This window comes from Eurytemora carolleeae, unplaced genomic scaffold, assembly GCF_000591075.1.
Source record: "Eurytemora carolleeae unplaced genomic scaffold, Eaff_2.0 scaffold696, whole genome shotgun sequence".
NCBI classification, from domain to species: domain Eukaryota; kingdom Metazoa; phylum Arthropoda; class Copepoda; order Calanoida; family Temoridae; genus Eurytemora; species Eurytemora carolleeae.
Genome location: NW_019396588.1, coordinates 74,254 through 84,561, shown reverse-complemented (window position 1 = coordinate 84,561; position 10,308 = coordinate 74,254).

The window sequence follows — 10,308 nt, the reverse complement described above, 5'->3', positions numbered from 1 at the left end:
TTTTAATATATTCAAATTCATCGGGCAGTCCTCTTCGATTTCAGGTCCGAGTTGAATTGGTTTGACGTCGATAGGGGATGAATGTAGCAGTCAGCTCCCCGTCAAGTGTACAACAACATCAAGACTAAGTGAGGGGATCCCTAAGCCCCCATATTTGATTTCCGCATGAATCTTTGAGTTGAGTGTCCTTTGGTAAGTGACACCATTTCTACGAAGAATCGAATATTCCTGTCTATTTCTGGTTGCCTTGCTGAATCAGTACATGATAAAGAGTGCCACAATGTGTCGCCTCAGTGCCATCAGCCTCTGCTGTGGCTTCAGACAAGACTTATCCACTTGTCCTAGCTTCACTCACAAGGCTTTGAGAATATCCTGCACCAAGTTTGACCCCCAGATACTTGAAGGTACCCTTAAGAGATACAACAGTTACCAACTCACTAATTGCCTAAATAACTGGTGTTGGATTGACCATGTACTTCTTAGTCTGAGCATTGTATACAATTACGATCGATTTACATTTGCTCACATTCATCTGGAGCCCACACTTCCTATATCCTAGTATTGGAAACCAGGTAGACCGACCTATATCTTCTTATTGGATACCCAATACCAAGATATAGGTCGGTCTACCTGGTAATGGAGGGCCATTGTACCCTCTGCCGTTAGGAACACCTCATCAGCAAATAATCCTTTCACTATTTTAACTTCCTCATTTATCATATACTGCAGGTTCTGATCAAGGTCTAGATCCGCCATTCTATTAATCAAAGGACCTGACATATACCTAGTATTTACCACTTATGTGCCATATATATATCAAACTTTTTTTTCTCATAACATAAGTTTTTAGAATTTGAATTTAAGAATAGCTGTTTAGCTATCTAGCATTAAACAGATTTACCCACAAAGGATGAGATTGTAAAATAGAATTGGAAAATATATAATATATATTACTGCTTTAATTAGTCTTTCAAGCATCTTTTAGAACTGTTGGAGCTGCAGCCAATACTGAATCTTCTACAGCAACTGTTGGAGCTGCAGCCAATACTGAATCTTCTACAGCCGCTGCTGGAGCTGCAGCAAATACTGAATCTTCTACAGCCGCTGCTGGAGCTGAAGTAAATGCTGAATATTAAGGATCTGCAGGATAATGGACCTGTGGAGGTGTAGGAACATCTAAAACATAATTGTTTTTTGCATATTTCAGTTTTTTTTGGTTTCCTCTCTAACAGTTTGGTCCTGCATATATTTACAGAGCATACAAAAAATTACTTAAATATAAGATGGATGAGCTTTATTACATAACATTCTTTTCATGGAGCCTGTGGGAACCCTGGAGGTAACAAACAGGCAAGGGTGGTTCTTCCGTTAGTTTTAGTCTGATATAGAAAAGAGAAAAGAAATAAGTAGAGGGAATTATCCTGTAAATGAACCCTGGAGAATAGTCTCAAAAGGAGCTGGGGAAATGATCTAGGAATTAAATTATCACACCACAATGCCTAAATCAGCTAGATAAAGACATTTTCTTTTGTAAAATATCAGATTTAAAATCTAGATAAATATCACGACATAATTTAAAAAAAATATATTTAAAGTGTTTAAGGGACTTCTGCATAGTTAATCATGGTTCCAGGTAATTTTTGGAGTTAATCTTGGTTCATGGTAGTTTTTGGAGTTAACCCTAAACCCCCATAGTTTTTTTTTTGTCCGAGCTCTCTTATTTTTAACGCTATCACTGTGAAATTTTGTGACTGTTAATGAATAATAAATTAAAGGATTTTTTGAAAAAAAAATTTTTTTTTAATTTATAGGGTAGGGTATATGGTGGGAAAAAGTCTGGCCTGTGAAAAAAATCTAAAATTGTCCATAATTTTTTTGTGACTTTGACATTTGTTTTAAACAAAAAAAATCATTTTTGAGGCCTTTTTTTAGACATTTTTTTCAACCCTCCTTAGCATCCAAACTGTTAAGGTTATCGGTTCATTTATTTTTCTTTGAGCTGGCCTTGAAAAATAGGGCTAAAAAACATGCATTTCAACCATATAACTTTTATCTCAGGCCTTTTACTAAGGGGGTGGGCGCCAAACCCCCCCCCACCCCAGGCTATACATAGATTCAGACCCACCAGTCTTTATAAGGTTAAGGGATTTCTGCATAGTTTCAACAATACCCTGTAAACTATAGACTGATCCAAAGATGTCGGACTTGTTAATCCATAAAAGTGGTAAACACTTTATTTTCAACCTATTTTCTATTCTAAAGATATTAATATTTAATTTAGAAAAAAAGACTGAAAATATTAATTTACTTTGGGATTTTGAAACCCGCTTCCGTATTTTTCGCACACTCCATATTTCGATAATTCATACAATTTTTGAGAGATAGTTGTAAAGAGTTCTCAATTAATTGAATAGTCAAATGTTTACAGGGTACCGGACAGTCATTTGAAATTAAGTTTACATTCCATTTAAGAATATTCTAAATTCTATCTTGTATTACACGAAAGGGGGGGGGGATTATTACAGTATATTTAAAATATATCTTGTTAAAAATGTTAATTCTAGTTAATTGTTTTTTTAAATAATAATTTTGATTAGTAAGCTGAAGTTTATTTTATTTTTCAGAAGAATAGAGAGATTATAGAATTTTACAAATGTCTTAGAAATATCACAATTGATAGAGTTATAAAGATATTATTTTTTTCTCTACTTTAGTTGTAAATAAATCAGGTTTTGGCAATTTTCCAATTCTTGTTTGCCACAAAGAAATCTTAATTAATTATATCACAACTAGGGCTGGGCAAGTTCCTTAAACTAAACGGAGGTTTTGAAAATTTACGGTAGCCTTAAAAAACGGAAAATACCATTAAAAAAAATATCTGTTCCATTTTTAGCTAAAACGAATGGCTACCCGAACAAGAAATGTTTAACAGTTTTAAGGCAAGCATAATTGTGCCAGCCCAAATCATAACATATTAGATATGTAAGTAATGAATTCTGCAGTAGGTGTTTCGCTAATTATATCTACCTAATTATTTATATTTTGTATTATAATTTGATCTTTATCTTTTGTAACCTGGCCGGTCATACCGGCCCGTATAACCATGTTTATAAATAAAACAGTTTAATAAAGACTCCCGTTCATTAGAGACTGCATCAGCATGGGTAGGCTGATTATTAGAGTTAGAGGCGGTTTAGCCATACAACAGTCAGGGTTGACTGATAATTAGAGTTAGAGGCAGTTTAGCCTAAAAGATTAAGTGAGAAGAAATGGGCTAGATTGTTATAGATATGTAACAACATCTTTGATAATATATGAAGTGCCTGCCTATCTATAAAATTATCCCACACCAATCTAAATTGAATAGTTAGAGAACAGTGAAAAAGTAAAACTATCTAAATGAAGCTAAACTAGTTCTTCAAGGTAGAGTGGAGCCTTAAACACTATGAATAGCCAGAAGCAAAAATGTTAGAAATTGTGAATTTATATAGTCCAATAAACATGTAACTCGGGAATATTTCATAAATTTATTATTCAATAGTTTTTGTATGGTTCTTACTTTATTTATAACTATTTCTTATGTATATATATATATATATATAGGCTTCTATGGTTAATTGTAGAGCAGTATTCTGACAGAAGTAATAAATAAGTTAGTAGCTATTAAAGATAATACAAAAGATGGAGGGCGGAGGGGGGGGGGGTGATGTATGAATTGTACACAATTTCTTTTCACTTCCCAGGAGTTGACAATGTTCTAAATTCAATTCTGATTCAATGTTCAACATTTATTTGACAAGAACAGTATTTAACTTTTCACGTCAAGTGTTTGTGGGGGGAAGGAGGCAGCACATCAAGTGTGTGTGGGGGGGAAGGAGGCAGTAGTTCCCAGGGTAAAAATAAGTTTTAAACACCTGTAAAGTAATGACGTAATATCAAGAAGAAAACTCAGTTGAAAATTGTCATAAGATGGATATTTATATAACTTTGCTGAGAATTAGGTTTACAGGGGAATGGGGATGACTTTGAGATGGTGGGTCACTGGCAACTAGGCTGAATATATGTACAGTACAGTCCCTTTAATGTATAATAAACCTAGTAATAATGTACAGTACAGTCCCTTTAATGTATAATAAACCTAGTAATAAACCTAGTAATAATATACAGTACAGTCCCTTTAATGTATAATAAACCTAGTAATAATATACAGTACAGTCCCTTTAATATATAATAAACCTAGTAATAGTATACAGTGCAGTCCCTTTAATAATGTATAATAAACCTAGTAATAATATACAGTGCAGTCCCTTTAATGTATAATAAACCTAGTAATAATGTACAGTACAGTCCCTTTAATGTATAATAAACCTAGTAATAATATACAGTACAGTCCCTTTAATGTATAATAAACCTTTTAATAGTATACAGTACAGTCCCTTTAATGTATAATAAACCTAGTAATAATATACACTAGTAATAATATACAGTACAGTCCCTTTAATGTATAATAAACCTTGTAATAGTATACAGTACAGTCCCTTTAATGTATAATAAACCTTGTAATATACAGTGCAGTCCCTTTAAAACCTAGTAATAATATACAGTACAGTCCCTTTAATGTTTAATAAACCTTGTAATGTACAGTACAGTCCCTTTAATGTTTAATAAACCTTGTAATGTACAGTACAGTCCCTTTAATGTTTAATAAACCTTGTAATGTACCATGACAATTGTTGTAAAAACAAATACTAGAAGTTTTTTATAAAACTTCTATGCAGTGTAATATCTGCAGTATTGTTTAAGAATAGAAAAATGTTTAAATTAACTTTTACTTATGGGAATAAAGTCTTTGTCTTACAGTTAACCTTTATAATTCCGATATCATTGCAACCTTATGGTGAAGACTTTTGTAATCTAAAACTTAGAATATCCTAACTAACTGAGTATATAGGACGAAAAATTTGGTTGCAAAAATATAGAGATTAGAAAATTGGGGTTTTTGGCAAAGACTCAATTTCTTCAGCCCACGTACCTTCTGTATATATAAAAAGTATTCTCAGTTTATTTGTCTTTTTGTTTAATTGTGTGTCCGATCATAACTTAGGAACCCCTTGACCGATTTGTCTAAAAGTTTTGATTGGGGAACCTCCCTTGACTGTTATAGGAAAAACTTCTAAGCAAAGCTGGGTCTCCAGGCTATTAGAGTATCAAGATTATATTCGTAAAAACTGCACACTGTTAAAACCAAATTTTAAATGCAACATGATAATATAAACCTTATATATTTTAAACTTGTATGATTTCATCTAATAAAATTCATGGTTTTAAATATCTAGGATCTGTGACATTGGGTTAATTGCATGGATTGTTGTTGAAAGAACTGAGTTCCTTTATTATAAAACTTGTCAGTCCCTGGAACATTCTTACCATAGAGCAATAACTATACAGATGTCGTCTTTTCAAGATTTTGGGATTTATGCTATCTCTCTGTCTTGAAATTCATTGCTGCTTGCGCGGAACTCCTGTGGGCTTCTGTTTCAGAGTTATTGTGAACAAAAAACCCTCAAATATTGATAAGAAGTCATAAAATGTTCCGTCTGTATTGTTATTAATCTATGAGTCTTACTTTCAGCAGTTTGACTCGACCAAGTTTAATTGATAAAAGTTTTCTCTGCGGTTTGAAGTTCAGTTTTCTTGTCCGACAAACTTCTTAATTTGAACAAAAGATTAAAAAACTTAAGGACTGCTGGGAAATTAGAAGAGAAGATATTTTTAGTTCAGTTCATTAGAAAGAGAATATATGTCAATTTGGATGTTAAAGGGAGTGTTCGCGAATAATGAATATATATGTATATATATATGTATAAGCTTACGGCGAAAAATAATCGCATTTGATCACTTCTAATCTTACTTCTATCTGTTGCGTTTATTAGGAGAAAATTGTTATTAACGACTTATACTGAAGAACGTAGCGTCCATACAAATTCACAAAGTTGCAATATACGACTGTTGAGAAAGCAATTTAATTTCATTTTTCGCGAACACTCCCTCTAATATTTTTTTTTCAGAAGTCAAAATCTATTCTTTTCTTTAAAAATGTTAAATTGTCAGCCATTATTACAGTAAATTTTCAATTTTTTCTTTAAGGGGACTGTAGAGTGTAGACATGATTTCAAGTAACCCTCCATTCATAAAAGACCGGATTCACAATTAGATACCTATTAAACGACAATTGAAAATATTTAGTTTTCAGATAAAAAAATAAAGGTTTAAAGGCATTTCTTTAAAACTTGTGGTAGACGGTCAGGTCCCAATATAATTGATTTCGTTGAAAAGCCTGTACTTCAGGTTCTGATAGAAAAAGATGTGTTGAGTTGGCATAAATTTGAATATATAAAAGCTGAGCAAGTATTAATAAAAATAAAATTTTACATTTCTTTTAAAATGGTTTTCCAAGGTTTAAAATTTGTATGAACCTGTGAGGGAAACCATAATTCTCCTCCCCTAGGAACATCAAAAAAATTATTTAAAATTCGGTGATGGGGATGGAACAAAACTCTGTAGAGTAAAAAAAATAGATTTTAGTTCCACATTTATTGAAAATATATTTCGGCCTGGGTTGACCCCATTCTAATGATATAATAACCATCAAATAGATAAAAAAAAATTTGTTACAAACAACAAGAAAAGAAACGAACAAAAAAGATTGTTTAACAAAAATAAATTGGGCTGTCAAATGGACAACAAGGAAACGAATTCAGATCATGAGATGGATAAAAGAAAATTTGCAAATATTTAATTTATAAAAAATGTTTTAAGACAATTATTATTCCTTAAGATTGTGTTTGTCAAGAAGATTAAAAACAAACAAAATGTATGTGTATTAAACATGTCAAGCCCCCCCCCCCTTGGACTGGGCGTGCTGCATGGGGTAGTGGTCTTCTGGGGAAGGAACGTTTTTTCACGAGCACGAATGTAACGGAAACACGACCAGCCCTGGGTAACAATCGTTCTTTCCCGGGGAACAAACGGAAAATAGTTACACACCTAGTCCTACCCACACCCTCCTTGACAAATATTCTTGTATACGCCCTCTAAATTAACTAATTGAAAATATTCAAAATACCTCCAACTTTGAAATTGAACTGTTCAAAAATGTTCTAGAATGATAAATTATACAATTTTTACAAAATAATCTTCTAATAAACTATATAGATATACTCCTTTATAATATCCCATGAACCCTGTAGTTCATAAACTATATTCCTCTATACTATCCCCTGAACCCTGTAGTTCATATACTATATTCCTCTATACTATCCCCTGAACCCTGTAGTTGATAAACTATATTCCTCTATACTATCCCCTGAACCCTGTAGTTCATATACTATATTCCTCTATACTATCCCCTGAACCCTGTAGTTGATAAACTATATTCCTCTATACTATCCCCTGAACCCTGTAGTTGATAAACTATATAGATATTCCTCTATACTATCCCCTGAACCATGTAGTTCATAAACTATATTCCTCAATACTATCCCCTGAACCCTGTAGTTGATAAACTATATAGATATTCCTCTATACTATCCCCTGAACCCTGTAGTTCATATACTATATTCCTCTATGCTATCCCCTGAACCCTGTAGTTCATATACTATATTCCTCTATACTATCCCCTGAACCTTGTAGTTGATAAACTTATAGATATTCCTCTATACTATCTCCTGAACCCTGTAGTTGATAAACTTATAGATATTCCTCTATACTATCTCCTGAACCCTGTAGTTGATAAACTATATAGATATTCCTCTATACTATCTCCTGAACCCTGTAGTTGATAAACTGTATAGATATTCCTCTATACTATCCCCTGAACCATGTTGATTGTATTGTCTAAATATCTTCCCCTGAGAAATGATCCAAGAACCAAAATAGAAAATGTATATATTAAAAAGAAAGAAAGAAAATGATGCAGGAATTTCTTTTTGCTTGATTTTTAGTTTGAGCCCACTAACTGTCGTTGTTTTATGGTTTCTTGCACTTTTATCTCTACATTTAGTTTAAATTTTAACAGCATTTAACAAATATCAGTATTTAATAAGTGATGAAAATGTCGTTTAATAGCGTCCAATACTCCTACTGGTTTGATGTTTTCCAACGTTACAATAATGATTAATTAATTTCAAAAAAAAAATAAGAAAATCATGGAAAAACTTTAAACCCGGAATTTTATAAAACAGTACGGATAGGGGATGAAAAAAAGCGGTAAATTCAGTTTTTAGACCTAAACTATATATCAATGCGTTGAAAAATAATCGATAATTATTGATTTTAATATCTGAATGATTTGTTGGGAATTGAATTGTTTATTTTACGATCCGAGTTGAATGTTGCAACTTTCTGAATTTGTATGGACGACACTTTCTTCAGCATTAGTCGTTTTCAATAATTTTTTTCTTTGAGACGCAACAGATAGAAGAAAGATTAGAAAGCGACCAAAAGTGCTTATTTTTCGCCCTAAGCCTATACCCCCTTTCATTTTTCGCGAACACTCCCTTTAAGAGTTTCAAGTAGAGTTTTCAATCGCAATTCCGTTTCGCGGTATTGTGCGGAATTGTGCGGAATTGCACGGAATTGCACAGAATTGCGCAGAATTGCACGGAATTGCGCGGAATTACATGGAATTGCGCGGAATTGCGCAGAATTGTCCAGAATTGAACGGAATTGAACGGAATTGCCCGCAAGTAAAATCTACATGAGTTAGAAACCCTAGTTTCAAGTTGTCTATAGAGTCACATCTTTGTGGGCAACATATAGTTTGAAATATTAAAGTTTACATTTTAGTTGTTAAATTTCTAAACTGATAAATTCTAGAAGAACAAGGAAGCGGAGTTTAAACTAAGACAAATGACACTGAGTTTCATTTTAATTTCCCAATCATTTCTGGAATTAACAAACTTTATCATAACAAGGTTTCCTTTACCACCTTTCAGCTTTCATCTGACTTAATTTATACACTAAAGGTCCAGCGTAAATTGAGACTTTTTAAATAGGTTTTTAAATAGCAAATCCACCAATGCACGATGATGTACCCTGGGAACTTAGTTGCATTGTTTTGAAGAACATTCATCACTAGCTTTTAGGGCGCTCACGACCATTTTCTATTTCATTTTTTAACATTTTCTCTTTGAACGTACATTTTAAAACAAAAATTCGCGGATTTTATAAAAAATTTAAAAATTGAATTTTGTAAAAAGCAAATTTTTGAAAATTCGATCATAAATATATCTTCCCTGGGGTCACGTGAGGTCCCACAAATATTTGGGCCCGATTGGTTCAGCCGTTTTGACGTTTATTGAACGCAAACAAACAAACAGACAGACAGGCAAAGTATATATTTATCATAGAGAAGATTAAGGACATGATAGAAGAGTGGATGAAAATGTTTTTTGGTCGGTTCTTAATCAAAAACTACTAATTATAATTAATATTTTATATAATAAATATATACATAAAAGTAAATGTTTTATTGTGCCCCCCACCCCTCCAAACAGAATATCGATGTAAAGCTTTAAGTGAGAGATCCTGATTACCTGATTCATATTACATACCTGGATTTACATTACATACATGGATTTACATTACATACATGGATTTATATTACATACATGGATTTACGTTACATATATCTTATTTACATTACATCAAACATGTATCAGAGAAACAAATTTGTCTACATCTTTTTTTTTTTGATTCTGTCAACCTTTATTCTCGCTAAAAGAGCGCATTATTAAAATTAATTTATTAAATTTATTAATTTAAGATTACGCAAAGCAACATTAATTAACCGTCTAATTAAACAATTCTTAATAATATTTAACAAGATAAAAACCTATTTAAGGTTTTACATGTAAAACTATTAAATAATTTATTATTTACTTTACACACATTCAGGACAATTGTGCTTTCAGAAGCTTGACTCTGGCAAAAGATCGATTTTTAAAACTAACATTTGATTTTGCTTCGTTCAGAGTCGATCGTTTTAACAAAGGTTGGAAAGGTTTACTAATGCAACATTGAGGGTCATTTAGAATTACGTCGGGAGTCCCAATGAAACAGTTATAAAATATCTTAATTATATTTTTGATGAGGTTTCTTTGGTTGAATTTAATATTTTGCAAAATCTGTGAAAACCTGAAAGATTTGTCAAGATTTGTCAAGAAGTTTAAACTTTTCTTTTCTTATTAGTTATTTTCTTGAGAGGAATAATGATCCATGTTGCTAAAAGAAATAATAAAATGGGGG